Below are 21,922 nucleotides of genomic sequence, written 5' to 3'. Positions count from 1 at the left end.
TTTTCCAATCCAGGCAACTTTGATTAACTTTGGAAAGCAATTCCTTGACCTGGCTCTGGCATTTAGAAGTTAGGTGTTTCATTTTTTCTTCTGGGGTGAAAAATGTATGATAACTGATATAAATAATGGTTCCCCTGGGCACATCTTCTGAGGAACTGATCTTGTATCAGAGGATGAATTGGTTCCAATTTGCTCCTAGCTATGAGGATTGCGTCCAACCCCACATTTTCTAGATTTGAGTGGATCATTCCTAGGTAGAATAGTCAGGATCTCTAGCTGCTCCTGTCTGCATCTTCTTTACAAATTTCTTTATATTAACATGTCATCCTCCTATCTTACCCATCTCCTCAAATAAAAGAATAGTTTGCTTTTGCCTTTGCATTCCTACCAGTTAGCGCAGTACCTGGCACATAACAGGTACTTAGTAAATATTTAATGATCAACTTTTTATGTTTTCTTCCACATGAGGCATTTCTAGAGGCTACTCACAGCTGCTACTGCCCTCCTTCCTCTCCTCAACTTCTTGGGATCCCTAGCTTTCTTCAGGAATCAAAGTAAACACTATCTTCTGCAGATTTTCCTGGTTTCCCACCACCATCCCAGCACTGCTAGTACCACCTCTCTGAGATCGCCTTTTATTACCCTATATACATCTTTGGTGTACAAAGCTATTTCCATGTTGCCTCTCTGAATAGAATGTGACTTTTTTAAGGACAGGGACAGTATTTGCATTTTTCTTAGTAATCCCAGGGCTTATCCTAGTGCCTGGCACATAATAAGAACTTAATAAAGGCTTACTGATTTGTTAACTAAAATTCTGCAGGGGATGTCAGCCCATGAGGATTGAAAAACTCTTTAAAATGATGGTATAAAGTCAAAAGAAAACTATTTCAATGAATAAAAAAAGTTTAAATTTGTCCCCCCAAAAAGGAGAATATGTATGTATGAGGTGTTCATCAACCAATTTAAGTCTTTTTAAAGACAATTACAGATGATGAAAACCACAGTAAGCAATGGAGGGCAAAAACGAAGAAAAGATATGGGAAGGAGTGTACAAGAGTGTCAGGAGTGTGGAAGGTCAGAGTATGTTTATGTTTTCAAGAAAAGCTAAGAACAAAGATGAGTTAGCTACATAGGGGAAAGAGAATCAAATAAAGGGTAAGGTTGCATACAGTGGAGAGGGCAATAAAAATAAATGATGGAAAGAAGACAGTGATCTTTGCTCTCGTTTTACTTCTTTTTTCTGTGACAAGGAGACTGAGTTGAATATAGAAAGGACAGAATGAAAATACTAAGAAGTTAAAGCCCAAGATTAAGGGAAGAGATCAGGAGAAAGAATCTGGCTGTCCTTGATGAATTCAAGTTAACTAGACCAGCAAATGATAACCCAAAGAGCCAGAGGATCAGAGCGACTGAAGAAATCTGAGTAATCTTTGAAAGATGAAAGAATGACAGAAGTGCCATGAGATGGAAGAAAAGAAAATATTATCACAGTTTTAAAAAAATGAAAAGTGAAATCTTCAAACCAAAGACCAGTGAACTTGGCTAATTCCTGATAAAATATAAAAATATTAAAATGATGATCAGTGAACATTTAAAGAAAAAAGTCAGCATTACTTCATCTAAATTAGGCTACTGCAAACTAAATTAATTATTATCATTACCATTATTGTTATTTACAGTTTTTTGTTTATTTATTATTATAATTTAATTATATTTATATTATAATTATAATTTGTTAAATTATTGTCATCATTATTATAGGTTATGTAAATTTATTATTTAAAGATAAATCAAGGGAATGCTATAGATATAGTTTACCTAGATATAGGAAAGTACTTTTCGAAATCTCTCAGAGTTATGAACTAGATAACAGTATGGATTGAATGCATGGATCCAAAACATTGCCTTAATGGTTCTATGACAAGTTAGAGGAAAATATCTAGTGAGATTCCCCCAGAAATCTATATGTGGCCCTTTTTTATCTTGGAAACTTTTTATCCGTAATGTGAATAAAGCTATAGCTGGCATGCTTGTTAAGTTTACAAATGACACAAAGCTAGGAGGTAACTGGATGTCTTTAGAACAATCAGGATACAAAGAAAAAAATCTTGACCTGCAAAAACATAGGGCTGAATCTAAAAAGATGAAACACAATAGAAATTAATGTAAAGTTTTATATTGCTTTAAAAATCACTTTAATAAAAAGTAGAATGGACGAGTCAAGGTCAGGAAGCAATTTTTCTGGAAAAGACCTGAATGATTTAGTAGAATGAAAAAAAATCATAAGCACCAACATTGTGATCTGGCTGCCAAGGAAGCTAATGTTATTGTAGGCTGCATTGAAGTAAGAAGAGTAGAATCAGAGATGATAGATCAGATGTACTCTGCCCTACTCAATCTAATTGGGAAAATTCACCTCATTCTGATCTAATTTAGGAAGTTCTTTGATAAGCTAGAGAGATTCCACAGAAAGACAACCAGGATGGGAGGGGGGTCTCAAGATCATGTCATAAGGGAATCATTTGAAGGGACTGGAAATGGTTAACTTAAAGAAGAAAATGGAGTGATCTATAAGTCTTCAAGTATTTGAAGGGCTGTTATATTGGAAAAGGACTAGACTTGAACAAATTTGACCCCAGAGAGTGAGGTGAACTATTCCAAGGGAAGTTTACTTCATTCTTTAGTAATTAAAATTAATGAGAAACTTTTCCTTACATCAACTTCAATTTTTCCTGTTTACAACTCTCTGGCTCCCAGTTCTACCCTCTAGGGTCAAATATAACATTAAATCTCAGCACTCATTCTGCAATCCAATCATACTGACTTACTCACCCCATCTCTAGTCTTCTTGACATTGTCTATCACTATCTCCAATGCCTGTAATATGCTCCTTTTTTACATCCACTTCCTGGAATACTTTAACTTTTTTCTAAATTAAACTTAAGAATCACCTATATGAAACATTTTATTTCTCCCCTCTGGTACTGTCTTCCCTTTCTGGACTATTTTGTATTTATTTTGAATATAGATATAGATATGTATGTATATAAATATATGGGGATATATATTGTATGCTGATATAGGTTCATTTTTGATCCCCTATTAGAATCTGAGCTCATTCACAACAAGGACCTTTTGACTTGTGTCCTTGTATCCCAAGTGCTTGGCCCAATGCCTTTTATGTACCATTAATATAATTAATGCTTGATGATTGTTCTCTTTTCTACATGGTGAAACCTGTATAATTGGTCATCTTGTTTGGTAAAATGGTATTTGGATTCTTGAAATGGATAGTATAGGGAAAAGAGCACCAGATTTGCCAACAGGAGACCTTTCTTCATATGTCAAATTGTGGAAAGGGAAGACTTAATAATGCCCATAATATTTGGGAATATTGTGAAGTTAAAATGAGATAATATGTGTAAATTGTCTTCCAAACCTTAAAACATTGTATAAAAAAATCAGCTATTATTTCTATTATTGTGATAGAAGACTTGGCAGATAAAGGTCATAGACATTCATCATTATAAGAGCTATCCTATATTTCTTGGTGGGATGAGTAGTGATCATCTATATGTATGTGACAGAAAATCGAGAAAGGACAGGGTCACATACACCTTCTATGCTAATTTCTGAAATCTCCTTAATGGAGGCAAAATTTATCATTCCACAATTAGAGCTCAGGTTTAAAATGCAAATATTCCTTGGGAGAGGTAACTCAGCATCTCCAATGAGGTGTAAATTATTGATTCGGATCTTTTCCTAAGAACATGTTTTGCTGTGGAGGAAGAGGAGTGGAGGAAAAACAAAAAAGAATGAGTTTTAACTGGAGGAAAATGGGGATTGAGATAAATAAACAGGAGAAAGAGAGAAAGAGAGAGAGAGAGAGAGAGAGAGAGAGAGAGAGAGAGAGAGAGAGAGAAGAGAAGAGAAGAGAAGAGAAGAGAAGAGAAGAGAAGAGAAGAGAAGAGAAGAGAAGAGAAGAGAAGAGAAGAGAAGAGAAATGTTTCACTGCCAGTTCCCTTTTCTGTGATGATAAGGGAAATGGAAGAGATATAGAGAATAGGGAAAGGACTAGAGAAGATTCTATTTACAAAAGTAAGTTAAAGGAAGTGAGAATGTTAGGCTGGAGAAAAAAAGACTTGAAGAAGACATAAAAATTGTCCTGGAGAATTTGAAGGATATTACAAGATATGATTCATTAGCCTTGTCCTATTAGTCCCCAGATATCAAAAACAGGAGCAAAGGGTGGAGTAGCCTAGAGGCAGGTTTATGATCCATGTCTGAAAATCTTTGCTGAGCATCAGAGCCTGTTTAAAAGCTGAATGAGCAACCTCAGGAGTTATGGGCTTTTCCTCCCAATGGAAATCTTCAAGCAAAAGTTGGCTGCCCACTTGTTGGACACATGGGAGAAGGGATTGTTTTTCACATAGAGGGAATGTCTCACACAGAGATGTTCCCATATCTCCCAGGAACCCCCCATCCCTTTGAGATTTTGGATTCCCTGATTCCTTTTTGGTGTAAGGTCCAAAAGGGTAGTGAGCCCCCCTTGGGAATTCTCGTTGGCCAGATCCAAGATCAGCCCCATCACATGCAATCAGGAGCTTGATGAGTGGCTTTTATGAAGAAGGGATAGTAGTTCCCTTCCGCACGGATGCTGCAGAGCCCTGTCCTGCTCTCCCAACACAGGAAGCTGCTCCCGTTTCCAGCTACCTCCTCCCCATCCCAAACACTGCACCACCACCAAGATGGAGCCAGAGCTGTTTTACCCCGGGATCGGGATGGTGGCAACCTCAGAGCCTGAAGGCAGGGGGAGGGGAGACAACCACAAGGTGTGTGGGGGAGGGGAGAGGACCTGACCACGGTGGGGAGAGCGGGTGGCGATGACAGTTTCATGGGGGCGTCTGGTAAAAAGCTCCAGCTAAATAATGCATGGGGCTGGGCTAACCACGTGACGCAAGGGAGGCGGAGAAATAGAGGGAGCGGGAGAGAGGGAGGGAGGATTGCCGGGCTGCAAGGGGGAGGGAAAGAGGTCTGAATAATTGAGGAGCAGCCTTCGGTGGTGGCGGTGGCTGTGGCGGCGGCGGAGGCAGCCGCCACCTCCTGCCTTCCGCTCCCGTCCCCCGCAGCCCCGCACTGACCCCCACACACATAACCCCCAGACACTCAGCGGCCCGGGCGGCAGGTGCAGCTTCCCAGCCCCGTCCCCCTCTCCCGCATCTTTCTGTCAGGTGAGTAAGCCCTCTGCTTCCCGGACGCCCGGATTCCCAGCCTTCCCTCTGATTCTCCACTGCCATCCAAGCCCCGATCCTGTGATTCCTCCCTCCCATTCTCTTCCTGAATTAAGCGGAGGAACGGTGGGAAAGGGGGGCGGGGAGGGGGAACATGGCGCGGAGGCTGTAAGCTCTACTGGTCTAGCTTGGGAAGAATCCCCTGGGGGCAGAAGTGCTTGGAGGGGGGGGGAGGAAAGGGGGTAAACAGATCTCCGATCCTCCCGCTTGGAAGATCTCCCGGACTGGGTCGGCGTTGTGGGGGGCGGGAGGCTCCAGCGCAGGACTGCCCAAGCTCTTCGGGCACTAAGCCGGCACCGCCTGGGAGCCAGTAGGCGGAAGGATGGAGGCAGGAGAGGAGTGAGGGCTTCCTCCCCGTCTCTCCCCTTGTCTTCGGCCCGTCTCTCAGCCCTCATCTTCCTCCTCCTCCCCTCCCTCCCTCACCTTTCTGCGCTCCGCTCCTCCCTCTGCCGTAGGACATTCACAACCTGCGGGGCAGGAAGGGGCCCTCCTCCGGCGGCATCCCAAGAGAAGACCCAGGAAAGGGGCGACTTCGCCCCCTCACTAGAGCAAACTCTTCAAAGAGAATTGGAGCTGGCCGGCCTAGTTCCGCTGCTAGGACCCGGCCGAAGGGGGCGGGGTGGGGGTGGGGAAGTTCATGTTTGACCAGCCAATGTTCTGGGGTGGGGGGGGAGCGAAAAAGAAAAACATGTTAGGAAAAAGTGTCCTCATCACTCGTGTTCCCCATTCTCCGAATCTGCCCCAGCTAAGGGATTTATTCTCAGAGGATTTCTCCAATACTCTCTCTCTCCGAGCAAATAGGACAGCAATTAGACCTGGAGGCGGGGGCCATGTTAGGGACAGCGTCCCCCACCCATCCCCATCGTCCCCTCCTTCCTGTTTCACTTTGAGAAGCCCGCAGATAATCTATTTGATGAGAAAGCCCTGTGCTATCAAATGCCAGGGAGGTTGCTGGGAAGGCGGAGGCAGCAGCCCGAACAGGGCAGCGGCTCTTCCCTGGCTCCCTCCCTGGGGACCCGAGTGGGGTTCATTGATGTCTGGAGCTGCGTAACGCAAAGGGACTGAGCGTCACGGCTCTGATCAGCCCTGATCCAGAGGGAGAAGTGGAAGCGCCAGCGTCTGACCATAGCGGGATGGGAAGTCCTAGTCTCTGGGCAGGAGCCGCCTAAGCCACCGAGAAGGGGGGGAAGGGGCCCCCCACTCTTGTGTTGGAAGGTTGAAGCCAGTACTGAGTCCAGAGAATTGGGTAGCAAAAATTTGGGTTTAGAGAGGATGCCTGTCTGGGCTGCCAAGTGCCCAGAAGGGAGGGGCTGCTGTCCGAGGTGCTGAAACTTCTACCCAAGAGAACTCCTATCCTCAAGGATGAGCGCATCCCTGAGAGGATGAGAGGCGCCACCGAAATAGAAACTGCGTTAAAAATCGAGAGAGATGCCACGTAAACTGGTTCCGCTGGGTCTCTTTCCTTAGCTCCCAGGGCCAGGAGACCTGGTATTTTAAAAGGCCCCTTCCGCTTGCCATCAGGCTTTAGGTCCCCCCTGGGACTCTTGGGAGGTGACTTTCCTGCTCCCTTGGGAGGAGAAGCTCGAAGTGAGTGTCACTCTGAGATCTGACTGATGTAACTTGGGGGATGGGGAAGGAAAAGCTGGAATTGTGTTTCGTTTCCTGTGTTTTGGGTGAGCTTCTCCTTCGTTCAAGTGTGGAGGAAGCTGCTTGGGATGTTGCAATAATAAATATTCTGTGGCTTTGGAGTGTCACTAAGATATATGGACAAATACATGATGAGATTTTTGTGCCATAAGTCACTGATGGAAAACAGTTTAGTTTCTATTAGTATTTATTTATATTATTTCCCTCTCATTTTGTTCTATGCTATTGTCCTCCCGATAACTTGCAGCTATACTGCTAGTTAAGGATAATCCCTCCCTCCACCAACAATTTGGCAAGTGTTCTCATTTTACAAATGAGGTAACTGAGGTTCAGCACAGATAAGGGCCTTGCCTAGAATTACACACCATCAGAACTAGGATTTGGAATCCAATTCTGATTCTTTGTACTAAGCAATTGTGTGTGGGTGTAATAGTGACACTTTAAGTTTGTTTCTGATGCTATGATTAGCCTAGAAATGATTAGAACAAATTTCTGAAACATAAGTTAAGAGATGAAGCTTCCGAGTTGGTGGGAGGATGGATTTCAAGGGAGTGAGGCATTCTTTCCTCTCATTTTTCTCTCTTCCTTCCTACCCTTTTCTTTCTTTTCTCTACCTTCCTTTCTTCTTCTTCATTTTTCTATTTTCTTTTCTTCCCTTATTCCTTCCTTCACTTTTTTCTTTCTTCCTCACACAATAAGTAAGTGAACCCAAATCTGATGGAATTTGAAATTTAGATTTGAAGGAATCTTAGACATTGTCTAATCCATCCTGCTCCTATGTGAAAAATATCCAAGTTCAGTGGACCACAAGCTTAAAAATGGAATAACAATCTGTCTTGATGGGAACTAAAGTTAATGTTATCTTAAACTGTGATGAGAGTGGCATAGTGACCATAATAAAAAAGTAATAATCACTATACTGTTCCATACCTGGAGTACCGTGTTCAATTTTGTCTGCTACATTTTAGGAATAACTCTGACAAGCTGGAAAGGAGTTCAAAGTTGGTCAACCAAGATGGCTAGAGGCCTGAAGATTATGTCTTATGTGGAGATTAGTTGAAGAAATTGAAAATATTTAGCTTGAAAAAACTGGGAGGAGAAGTTAGCCATATTTAAGTATTGGAAGGGTTGTTCTATGTAAAGTGGATTAGGTCGATTCTGTTAAGGTCCTAGGGTTCAGATGGAAGCCATGAATGGAAGTTTTAGAAAAGCAAGTATAGAGCTATTATAAGAAAATCTTCCTAGCAATTAGAGCTGTCCAAAAGGAAATTAATTTTTGGGGATGTAATAGACTAGAGACTGGATGGCCACTTATGGGGGATATCATAGGTATCTCAGACTTTTTAGGGGACTTCAAGTTAGACTCAGAAGGAAGCATTTGCTGGTAATCTTTTAGCTGACAACTAAGCATTTGCTTCAGAACCCATTGAGCTAATTATTTCTCTGAATTCATGCCTTCCAAGATAAAATCAGAGACAATTAAGCTTCGCTTAACTAGAATGACTTGAGAATATTGGTTGAATGTATTTTCTGTTTAATTTAAACAGAGAATTATTTTCAACCCTTTTCTTTGCAGACCTTTTGAATATACCCAAGTCCATTTTTCTTCCTTAGTCAGTCAGTGTAAAGGACCTAACAGACTCTGTGGTGATTGAGGCTTTTGTGGCGCCTTAGGGTCATTGTTCTGAACATCCATATTAATTGCACAGCACTGAAAATGGAGAAGATGCAAGAGATTGTATCGAATGTACACTGAGGCCTGCAGATACTCAGCAAGTCCTATTGTTATTTTACTAAAACAGGGAGGTTATTTTGATATTTACCTCACCTTTCTGAAGAATTCCTATGGTTTCAATTCTCATTAGTAAAGTTTTGGTTTAATCAAGGGTCTATTATGTGCTAGTTTTGGTTCAATTTATACAATTTCTTACCAGGATGCAGAAGAGTATATGGATTTGAACTCCTGAATACATTAGCTCAACCTGCAAAAATGTTCCTATCATGATAATAACTTTTACTTGGGAAATAAAAGAAATATTTGTATTTCTCCATGGAATTGTTTAAAAAAAAACACATCACTACTACTTAATGAAAATCTTTTCTTTTATCTTCTAAGTCATAAAGATACAGATATTCCAATAAGTCTATTATCTCTCTACTATGGATGAATACTCCCTCCAATAATACAAAGCCTATTCTATCCCATGTTTGCCCATTCTGTACCACTTTCATACATAACTGTCCCCTAAGTTCTTCACAGAGGATTCATCCAATATTGTAGGTACCTTCTCAATATCTTGATTTGAGAATAGAGTATGGAATACACAGTAGAATAAGATGAATAGAAATGGAATATACAAGCTATCTTGTCTTTATTTTTGCTAACCAACCAACCCAATTCCTTTTCTGTCTCTAAGACACTAAACTTATAGAACTAGGGCTTGACATCTCTCTTGGATACCATTATTTGCATTACTCCTCTTACTCAATTCCTCTCTTCTCTCAGTAGCATCCAAGAATGTAATTAGAGGCAATGAATTAACCAAAAAATAGAGCTTATCTTAGAGATGCAGTCCAAAGCATCTTAGTAAAATCATGCCATGTCCTTACCTCTCTCTACATATGAGTACAAATTTAAGCAGAATGCTACTAGTAGTTGCATATACTGACAGAGTCTATCTGATCCTCAATCCAAGCAAGTCCATGTCCAATCTATGGACATTACTATCTCAACCCAGCAAGTATATGTCACTGAGTTGTTGTGAGGAAAGCACTTAAAATTATACAATCATGAGTTATTAGTATTGTAATCATCATCATCATCATATTTTCAGGGAGTCAAGAGGTATTCTATATTGTTTTCTACAATAAAACCAACCTGTACTTACTCAGATGGTTGTTATTTTATAATACAGATGACAATGTGATTTTTCAGATATAGAAAACAATTCTGGACATGAAGCAATCCAATCACAATATTTCTTGTATCATCATTATTCATTGATGTCTTATTTGTCTTCTTGAATAGCTAATAAGGATGACCTACTTTTCAAGGAAAATAATTGGGGCAGCAAATCAAGAGCATTAGGTTCATAAGGCGATAGATTTAGAGATGGAAAGAACCATCAAGGTCATTTAACTCAAGCCTTTCACTTTACTGAGGAAGAAAGTGAAACTCAGAGTCAAGTGATTTGTCTATTATCACATAGCAATAAAGTCTCAGAGGCTGGATTTGAACCAGTCTTCTTAATTTCATGTCTAGTATCTCTAGACTCTATTTACACACCTCACTGTCTTTCTCACACACACATACACACACATATCTACTTCACATCAAAAAGGTAGCTCTAAGGGAATCTATTTTAGGTTTTTTTTAAAATAATATATCATGAGAATGTGGATTTAGAGCAAGAAGGAAATGCCTAGGTTACATAGCCCAATCTTCTTATTTTACAGATGAGGAAACTAAGGCCCACAAAGTTTGGGAAAGAAATCCTGGTAAAACCAGGATCTGAATTCAAGGTATTAGTTTATAGAATCATAGATCAAGATATGGAAGGGAACTCAGAGGCCATCTAGTCCAACTTCCTACTTTTGCATATTAGGAAACTGAAGTTAAGTGGCTTGCTCAAAATCACACAAATAGGAATCATCAGAAGCAAGATTTAAATATAAGCCAAATAACTCCAGGGTTGCTGATATTTCTACTGTTCCACTATCTTTCATTCTAGTATCTTTGTATCTTCTTGGGCAAGTGACTTTATTTCCCAGATGCTTCTATTCTTGACTTTTTAAAAAGGTGCTAAGAAGGACCTATCAGCCAAGGAAATGGCTATAAAGAAATCTCAGTCCCTGAGTCTCTATTCTTCCATCTGGAAGTAGCATAGGACCTTCATTGGTGAAATGCTATGGGTCTGATCACAGCAACTCATGGTTACTGTATACCTGGAAAAGTGGCAATTTGTCGTTTTAGAAGGAGAACCCACACTGCTGGAGTCAGTGAACCTAAAGTCAGGGCATGGGTTCAAATGGATCTTAGCAAGTCATTTTATTTCTCTAAGTCTCAGTTTCCCCATCTGTGAAATGATAGACTTGGACTGAATTGTTTCAGTGATTTCTCTCTGATGCTAAATTCATGATCCTATGATTTATGCAAACTTGTGGAAGTTGCAGCACTTTTAAAGTGCAATGTTTTTATCTACTGAGAGAAGAAATTAGTGAAGGAAAAATTCATCAGGTTATTTACTACATCTTCTAGCTCCCGGCATTATTGGGAGCCATGTTTATTTAGTTATTTCTTGGAGGGAAGCCATTACAGCAGATTATTTATTGCTTAGAGGCACCTGCATTTTAGCTGAGGAGAAAGTTACTGCCTCTCAGATGAAAAATATTAGATTTTAGCTGTCTTGCTCTTCAAGGACTGCTCTTTTTTATATTCCAGTAAATAATGAGTATGAGTCCTATAGTATTGAGAGTCAGGCTTCCAGCACACTCATTCTTGTGACTACTTCCAGCACCAGTGCATATCACAACCACTCTACATCTCCGAGAGCAATATGCAGAAACTATCATGGCTGACACCATTCTTTACTAGCTAGCCATCCTTTGGATGTTGAGTTTTGACAAATTTGACTGGTGCATAAATTATACTTTAAATCTTTCCAGCCCAATAGAACCTTCCAGAATCTACCATCCTTTTACTTTAAAAAAAAAATTGGTTCAGACCTGTGATTTCATCAGTGTTAGGATATCTTGATAACAAAACTTGGATAATCCATTAAAGCAAACTAGCAACTTTTAACTTATGAACTTCCTCTTACAATCATCATTCAAACATAGGTCATTTCTCAAAAGCTCTTACCAAGGTGGATGAGGGAGGAATTCAATTTAATTCAAACCAACAAACTTTCTTTGTAATCCAGACCATTGATTATACTAGCATAACTTCTCCCTTCATAGGAAGGTTAATTGATTTGTCTGTGTTGTCACACTCATTATGTTTAAGAGAGGGTACTTGAACCCAGTCTTAATAAACAACATGGAACACTAGAGACACCTGATTTCAAATCCTCCTTCAGACACTTAGTAGCTGTGTAACTCTGGGCAAATTAAATGATCTTTTTTTCAAATTCAGTTTCCTCATTTGTAAAATGGGGATAATAATAATATCTAACTCATATACTTGTTTTAAGGTTCAAAACAGAAAAAAAAAGTTCTTTGCAAACCTCTAAGAACTATTTAAATGTTACTATTATTATAGTTACTCTCTTCAATACTGGCTCATTATCACGATACATTGTCTCTCTACATAGATTTTGAACTAGCACAGTGACTAGTTTGATTGATACTGTTGAATTAATGAATGAAACAAGGAAGCACACTTCTATACACTTCAAAGCTTAATAAAAATGCTTTCCTCATACTAAATCTGTGAAATGTCCAGGGCTTGGATTACTATCCTTTTTGCAGATTAAATTTATTTATTTTTTTATTAAAGCTTTTTATTTACAAAACATATGCATGGGTCTCTTATCAACATTGATGCTTGCAAAGTCTTCTCTTCCAAATTATCCCCTCCTTCCCCCACCCCTTCCCTCAGATGGCAGGCAGATCAATACATGTGAAATATGTTAAAATGACTATCCTTTTTAAAATAGATTTTCCAAATCATATTCATAGTATAAATAACTAATAGCATTTATTTAGAAATTATGTAATCAGAAAAGAAGGTGGGTGAGAAATAAAGAATGACTATCCCTGGGTACCCATAAAATGTTTAAAGATCTCCAAGAACCATCCAGTATTTCAGGCATCTCCTGTATTAAAAACAAAGAGGAAGATGTGGCCATGTATGGCTGCACGTATGACACCATTAGAGATAATATCCATATATATGAGGCTGCAAATCCCTGGAAGCAGTAAAGCATATTACAGATGAAGAAATTAAGGTTACATGTTTCTTTATCTTTAAAATGAGTGAATTCTTTGTGTTTTTTTCTACCAAGATTCCATATAAAAGAATTCCAGATATTCCATGGAATCCATAGGACTCTGGGATCCTATGGTTTTAGAGAGATTAAGTAAATTGTCCAGGATTGTACAGCTTGTGTTCAAATGGGGTCCGGTATCCCCAGGCCACACTTTTCTATTAGGGTGGAGCTTTAGTGAAGCTTTATCAGTAATGACTGTACAATTTTAAAAAAATAAACAAAAGCTAAATTCTCTATTGGTCCAAAAAGGTAGCCAGCCATAGATGTATGTAAGCCCCTAGAGGTTTTAGGATGAGAGGACTGAGATCATTGCAACAGGAATGAAGAAGGCCCAAGATGGGTCACAATCCAAATAGATCAATTTTTTTTGTTTTGGGTTTGTCCCTGCAATGAGGGAGGTGGGAGAAGATAAATGAAGGATAGAGGGAAGAAACAAGGAAGGGGAGAAAGGGAGCGCAGGATGTGAAAGAGTGGCTATCTCTGTCAGACTGTCAGTCTCGTGAGGGTCTTCCCCTTGGTATCCTTGTACAGGCTACTCCCAGAATCAAGAAAGGAATAGGCTATTCTATCCCACTATTCTTCCCAGAACACAGAAATTAAGACCAGCCTATGTTACCCCCCCCCCACTAAGCCCTGCTAAGTATCATAAGTACCCTAAGCAAAGATGGACAGATTGTTCCTGTAAACTCTGTCCCATTGGCTCACCTGGGGAGCAAAAAGTACATCTGGACTGAAGTCCTATAGATCATGGAGAACACAAACCTTTACAAATGCAGTTATAATTTCATGTTCTTTTCCCTTTCCTTTTAAATAAGCAATCGTCCTTTTGTAGCCTTGGGGATCTGGTTGGAATTTATGATTATACAGAAACTATTGTCCCTGAATGCTAAAGGGACTTAGCTTAGCCATGGACACACACATATTAATTAGAAGGCAACTGGTGACATCATAGTCTGACTATTTTCTGAGTGTTCTCTTTTTCCAGGAATAATTGGGCTCACTTTAAGTGTTTTAATTGGTGGTTACTGACAAAAATGAGAGAAAAACATCTTTCTGAACTAGCAAGTCAATAAGCAAATGCATAGAAATTAGCTGGGACTCATTTACCCAAAGGAAGAAATATTCCAGTCTAAGGCAATTCTTAAAAGGGTGCTTTTGCAAGAAAATATCAATTGGTTGTTTACCAAATGAACAAGCTGATTTTATGGGCTAGTCTTTCCATTTTGTTTTTTAAATAAATCTTTAAGTGATAAGCAATTGCTCCAGTGTTGCTGATTACAATATGACTCTCACATAGTCTCCACCTTTGGGAATAAGACCTCTGTCCATTATTTGTAGGGTAGAATCAGTGAATTAGAGAAGCTCTATATCAATGCCATACTATTTTCTTATATTCTTCTTTTATAGTTATAGAAACTGAGACCAAGAAGAGTGGAAAGAACATGCCCAAGATCATACAGATAATTTTGTGTGAATAAATGAGAAAATGACCTTTACAACTTGGTCCTGATCTTTTTACTAGTCGTATTATATATTATCTTTCTTCAGACATTCTACAATTTAATGAAACATGTAAGAAATAGCCTTCCTATGGTTGTCTCCCTTGCCTGAAAAGCCCTCCCTTCTCACCTATACCTCATAGATGCCTTTATTTACTCTACAATGCAGTTCAAGCACTATTTTCTACATAAAACCTTACCTGATCTGCTCCACATCCCATTCCCTACCATTCTAATACCTTCTCACATAAAACTATCTGGTTTTTATTATACAATTCTTTGATAGAAATAGCTGCTTAAGGAAAGGAACTGTTTCACTTTTGTACTTAGCACAATGCCTGAAACATTTCAGACTCTTAATAAATGTTTGTTGATTTTTTAATGATATAAACATGCTTTTGAAATCTTAATACATTATATTATATGAATTATTATTATCATCAGCATCAGAATAAGAATCTACTATCTTCTCCATAACATCCTATTTCTTCCTCTTCTTTCTGATGCGATAGATACCTAAAGAGTCTAGGAAGGCTAAGAGTTTTGTTTTAGTCAATAATTTTCCTATTTCCCCCTCTATTTACCCTTTCATTAGAATAGAAACCAGATGGAAAAGGGGAGTTCATATGGTGCTTCTTTGGTGCTCCTTCCTCTTAGCAAAGATGCTGAACATTATATATCCTCCCATCCCCATTTAGCAGATCAGGAAACTTAGACATGGAAAGATTATATATGGTCATACAGCTAGTGAGTGGCAAATCTTGGAGTCTTCTGTATTCAAACCCAACATTTTTTCCAGAAGGAACCAATGGCCCAAATAATCTACAATCTTCTTAATGAGTCATCAAGAAATCCAGAACTGATTCAAAGCCCCAGATTTTCACCAAGAGATCTCCTAAGAATCATGACCTTTAATCCCATCACTTCACAGAGTGCCCAGACATCCTGGATGACTGGTGTGCACTATTAATAATCAGCACAGTATAAAGGAAAGACTCTATATATTCTATCTCTAGTTTGTACTTGCACAGTGAGAAGATGGGGAACAAGACAAAAAGGATGAGGCTGACATCAACACAAGACCTCCAGCTCCTGTCAAGGATGTGGAGATCTTGAGGTTACTTACATAAAAGATGAATGATATTCCTTCTTTTCATCCCCAGCTGCCCTATGGCCTCATCAGTACAGCACGGCCAGGCCATTTGCCAGCTACGACTACAGGGATGGCAACTGGCTTCCTTGTCTAGGTCAGGGAAGGCATCCTGTGATGCTGCCAGATGCAAAGACTCACAGGAGGACTGCTCAGCTCAAACAGGCTGAAAGGGAGGCAGCCAGGTAGTGACACTTTTTGTGTACCTTGCAAGGCCTCCCTGGACTCCAGAACTGGAAGGAACTTCTAATTAGTCCTCTCATTTTACAGAGAAAGAGCTGAGTCTTATAGTTTCCATCATTTGCTGATTCAAGGCTGGAGTCTACACACACACACACACACACACACACACACACACACACACACACAGAGTCCAACTAATCTGCCAAGTATTAATAGGACTACCTTAGCAAACTCTCCTCTATCAGTCTCCTTCCCTTAATCCTCCTGGGAGGTGCCACCAGGTTAGCTCAGGCCCTTGTCACCTCTTACCTCTTAATGGGCTTCCCTGCCCCAGTATCTCCCTACTGAGATCCATCTTTCACACTCTACCAAAAATGATCTTCCTAAAATCCAGTCCTACTGCTTATGGCACTCCCTTGCTCAAAAACCTTCATTGATTCCCTGCTTCCCAGGACCTTTAGTATAAGTGAGTGCTCCAGTCTCAGCTTCCTCCCTTTGAAGTGCTCTAATTTGAGTAAAGCTGTAATGCTAGTTGTCCCTTGATCTTATCCAATATTGCCCTCGTGCAATTGCACATGACTGGTATGTACCTCTCTTATCTAAACAACTGAGATCCCCCTTTTCCTTCAAGTGCCAGCTTGGTGCTGCTTCTTCTAACTCCTCAGGTAAGAACAATCTCTCCCTCTCCTTTCTCAAAATCTCCTAGATTAGGAGTTATTAACCTCTTTTTTTGGTTCATGAACCCCTTTGGCAATCACTTTCTAGCCCATATCATGTCCACCTTGGATCCATTATTGGAATGAAAATTCTAAGAGGGCAAATTCTATCTTGTTTTTAATTTCTGTATGCCCAGACTCCAAAGCATATCCTTGTACATGATATTCACTGAATGAATGTTTAGTAAAATGAATCAAATTTTAGAATATGGATGAAAATCTATTCAATATTCTCTTTACTGGTATTAGGCTTGACCTTTTGACTAGACAGAAACTTCCCGGTGTTCCTTTGTGAAGTTCAATCCAGGTCTCATCTTTCCCTCTCTGCCAAACAAACCATAAATACAATGGAAATTTTAATATATGCCGAATTTACTAATGCTCTTCCTGGACTCGTTTTGATTCAACATATAATGTGGCGTATCTGATCAGCTGAGACTATTATGATACCAGCCAAATAGTTTTTTAATCTAATGATTCAAGCTTTTCAGTTGATGAGCTGGCTCCAGTTTTCACCAAACTGCAGCTAGAGAATTCTTAATGCTTCTTTTGAATCACAGGCTTTCTTGGGTTACATCATTCCAACAGTTGTCCCAAAGGTTCCCTGAGGAAAGATTTCATGGCCAAATCATTGACTCAAAGTCTAGCAGGACTAGTGTTTCAGAGAATTGCAGAATTTGAGTTTGGAAGAGACTTTAGAGGCTATCTAATCCAATTTATATTTGAAAAAGATCTCCCTCTATGGCATTCCCAACTAGTAGTCATCCCAATCTTCACTTGGAAGTGGAAGCCAGCTTCTCCTTCAACAGCCCCTTCCACTTTAAAACAGCTTTAATTTTTAGGAAATTTATACTGATACTAAACCCAAATTCTCCTCTTTGCAGTTCATCCCTCTGCTCCTACTTCTGACTTTTGGGACCAACCAACATGAAGTCTCATCTCTCTTCCTAAGTCCTTCAGATTTCTTTCACTATGTAAGTGAATGAATGAAACAAGGTTGTTATCCTGTGCAACAAACATTTATTAAGCGCCTACTAAATGCAAAACACTATTCTGGTTATTGGGGATGCAAAGAAAAGATTAGCATGTGGTCCTTCACTTGAGAAGCTTACAATCTATCTAAAATGCTCTTTATTGAGTCCAAAAGTGATTCTAAGCAGTAGTCCAATAGAAAAAGTAATTGATTTGTAGTTAGAGGATCTAGGTATAAACTTAGTCTTTGTTTATTTGCTTCTTATGTGAGTCTGAGAAAATCACTTTGCCTCGCTGAGTTTGTTTCCTCAGCATAAAATGAGGAAATTGGAAAATATGACTTCTAAGCTCCCAGCTTTAAATCCATTTTTCTATGCTCTTATAGGATCATCATCAATGATGTTTATTAATATCGATGCTGCTGCTCAAGATTTTTCTTTTTGATTTTTCAAATAATAAAGCATTACAGCTAAATGAGAGAAAAGAAACTAGGCTATTTCCAGTCACCAATATTAGTTTGAGAAATCTTGACCAATGTGGAATCTTCTCCTCCATCAAAATCCTCTTCTGATGTTTCATCATGGCATGGATGGGAGCTGAGTTCTAGAAGCAATGGAGCAATTAATGGAGCAAAAGCTCTAGCAGGTCACAAATGGAGCACAAATGGAGATGTCTTTGAGTTGGGGCCCCATAATGTTCAATGTGTCTGTCAAACGAGAACCAGCCCAGTTAAGCTCAGAGATATTTATTATCAGGTTAGCTACAGAGTGATGACTATATATATATATATGTACACATATATATATACACACATATATATACATATATATGTATATAGATAGATACATATATGTATATATACACACACATATATATATACATATGCATATATATCTATATATACATAAATACCATATATAGGTATGTATATGTATAAATATATACATATCTATATATAAGATTTCCTCACCACCCCTCTACTATCCATTATCTCTTCCATAGTTTCAGACAGCTCTATGCTTTCCCTCAATATGCCAGAATTTTCAGATGTTCACATTAGAAGATATTCTATTGTATTATAAAATCTATAATTATTAAATAAGGATAGGGACCGAACCTATTTGCATAGGAAGTTCTCAGGTAAAGACACATCCCTCCCAATGTGGGTTGGCACCTTCTCTGCCATTTATAATCTTAGAATTGTCTAGACTAGAACACTTGCTTGGTATCACAGATAGGACTTGACCTCAGGTTCTCCTCAATTTGAGGACCACTCTTTCTAGTTCACACTGAAAATAATAATAAAAATATTTTTAATAAAAAGAAGTTTAGCATAAATAATAAAAAGTTATGCTTCTTGAAGGAAGGATTGATTTTGTTTTTTCTTTGCATTTCCAGTTCTTAGCATAATGACCAAAACATATTGCATGATTAATAAATACTTATTTGTACCATAGGAGCTGGGTGGTTCAGTTGATAGAACACCAAACCTAGAGTCAGAAAGAGCTGAATTCAAATTCAGCCTTGAACCCTTACTTGAGCCCTGGACAAGGCAATTAATTCCTGTTTGCCTCAGTTTACTCATCTATAAAATATGGGGATAATAACCTATGTCTCAAGAGTCATTATGAAATAATATTTATTAAGTCCTTAGCACAGTGACTTACACAAAGTCCTAAATAAATGTTAGTTCTTATTATTGCTAATAATGTCATATCATTAAATTATGATTATATATTTGAATTATAAATTCTCTGTTATAATGTGTTTGTTACCATAATGTTTAATAATATAATTATTCATAAATTTTATTATGTAATAATAGCTAATATTATATAGCACTTATTATGTGCTAGGAACTGTCCTAAGTACTTTACAATTATTACCTCATTTGATCCTACCAACAACTTTGGGAGGTATATGCAATAATATTATCCCTTTGTTTTAGAGATGAACAAACTAAGGCAAACAAGGTTAAGTGACTTGCCCAGCATTACACATCTAGTAAATGTCTGAGGCCAGATTTGAACTCGTGAACTAGTCTGGAGCTCTAGTCAATGTACCATCACTGATTAACTAGTACATAATAAGCTCTTAATAAATATTTTTTTTTGATTAACTGAGTGAATATAACCACAGAAGCTGGCAGCTGAAAGGAATGTAGGGAGCAGTTGGTCCAGCCTTCATATTTCATAAATGAGGAAGTTCTTGCTAAAAGTTTCATAACAACTGAAGAACATCCAAGGGTCTCAAAGCCAGGTTTCTTGATTTCCAGTCCTATAAATGATCTGCTTCACTGAAGAGCCTTCAAAAAGAAGTGAGTCCCTACACATATCAAAAATGAGAGCTATCAGGCTATATGTCCATATTAGTCATGCTGGGAAAGAAAAATCATAACAAAAGGGGAAACATATGTTAAAAAAATGATTGTACACCTATAACAGATCAGATTGCTTGATATTTTGGGAAGGGAGAAAGTAAGAAAGGAATTTTGGGGGGGAAATTGGATATTAAAATCTCATAAAAATGAATGTTGAAAACTATATTTACATGTAAATGGAAAAATAAAATATTATGGAAGAGTTTTAAAAAACAATTCTGTTACAAAAAAAAGAAAGAAAAGAAAATGAGAGCTATAGATCTCAGAGAGAGCACTTATCTTCTAGATTCTCTAATCTTTTTGTTTACAAACTGCAGACCTGACTCTTCACTCATCTGTCAGTAGTTTCATCAAGTTCAAGGTCTTGAATTGCACTTGGCAGTGAAGTAGCACTGCATATTTAAGAATGTGAGATTGACAATCCTCCCTCCTTTTCCTTTCCCTACACATACATACATACACACACACACACACACACACACACACACACACACACACACAAGCACGCGCGCACCCGTGCACTTCATCAGCCCAGTGTTGTAGATGGAGAACTAGCCTCAAGGTCAGGAAGACTTGAATTCAACTCTTCCCTCTAACAAATACTGACCCTGTGCCAGAAGTGAATCATGTCACCTCTCAGTGACCTAAAACAACTTTCTGAGATCTTAAATTGAAAAACAGGTCCCTATCAGCAGTGGAAGAGGGATTACCTTACCAGCAATGAAAAAATAGGCCAATGATAATACCATTGAAATAATAGATCCAGACAAAAAATTCCAAAAACCCAATATTTTTATTGTATAATTGTATTAGGAGAGGACAATATGGATGATGGTATAGGTGACATGTAAACCAATGGCTGAAATCTTACCATAGTCCCAGACACTGAAATTCCTTTGGAGGCAGCACAATGTATTAGAAAGAGTATTTTACTAAACTTAAAAGAGTCATAGAACTTGGCTTCAAATGGTATTTATTCCACTAAATACCTATATAACCTTAGGCAAATCAGGTCACTTCTCTGTGTGGCAGTTTCCCCATCTTTAAAATAAGGTGTTAGACTATCTTGCCCCTAAAGTTCTATCCATTTCAAAAATCTCTGAGATGTTGATTTCTATAAGATTTTTATGGACAAAAGTCCAGATTCCTATGACTTATTACAGATTATCAGAACTTCCACAAATCAAATTCTTTTTTTTCCCCTCAGACAACTTACATCTCATTAATGCATGTTTGTCTCTAGAACATTATTAGTTGGGGGCTTAATCCATTGTCAATTTGTGTATAGTGATTTGCATGTTGTCTCCCCCATTTGATCATAGACAGGGATTATCCCTTTTTTATACTCTCAGAAGTTAGCACAGCAGCATGTATACAGTAGGAATTTAATAAAAGCATTTTACTTGGTTTGATTTTCAAATGAGTATCCAAAATGCCTCACACTTATCAACTCATCTGTCCTCATTCAAAATTGTGCAGTTGAAACTATGTGACCCAAGTTTTCTGAGAAGATCTAAAGTTTAAGAAATCATTTTCTATTATTTTTAACAGTTTCCTAAGAACTCTGATGCCCCAGGTATATTTAGTTAAGGTAAGAGATGGGGTAAAGGAACAATGGACAGCCTCCACTTGCCCCAGATCTGTAAGTTTTACAGAAAGAAAGGGTGGCTAGGAGACTTGTCCCCAAGCAAAATTGAGGTGAGGACAATGCTATTCTCTCGATTTTACAAATGGGGAAACTGAGGTACATAGCAGTTATACAGGAATAAGTATTAGTGCTGAGAATTGAACCAAGACTTCTGGTTTCAGGTCCAATATCCTTTACCTGTCTCCTTAAGTAGCCAAATAACCAGTTTCTCTTTTTCAACTGAGTATAGACTTTCCTGGTGGTTTGGGGATTTATATTAAGTTTTACCCTACTCACACAGTAGTTTTGACAGTATTTCTATTCTAAGGACAAAACTCAGTAGGAGAGGGAGGGAGAAGAGTATCTCTGAATTAGTATGAAGAATCATGTCAAAATAAGTTCTGAGTATAGGTGGCTAAAATAAACTGCCCTAGTACTGTCAAAGCTAAATTTAAGCAGTCACA

The 21,922-nt window shown here is 38.6% G+C and overlaps 1 protein-coding gene across 1 annotated transcript in view; it reads left to right on the top strand.

Annotated features, from left to right (window-relative positions):
- The first annotated feature begins 5,981 nt into the window (after positions 1-5,981).
- Positions 5,982-21,922, top strand: part of SLC7A14 (solute carrier family 7 member 14) — a 139,307-nt gene continuing 123,366 nt past the window's right edge. The window contains 1 exon segment of the mRNA XM_074298184.1: positions 5,982-17,453. The gene's annotated coding sequence lies outside the window, so the exon portion shown is untranslated.

Source organism: Sminthopsis crassicaudata, chromosome 3, assembly GCF_048593235.1.
Source record: "Sminthopsis crassicaudata isolate SCR6 chromosome 3, ASM4859323v1, whole genome shotgun sequence".
Classification (NCBI taxonomy): domain Eukaryota; kingdom Metazoa; phylum Chordata; class Mammalia; order Dasyuromorphia; family Dasyuridae; genus Sminthopsis; species Sminthopsis crassicaudata.
Note: the sequence above shows the minus strand (reverse complement) of the source record. Positions and strands in the feature narration are given on the sequence as shown.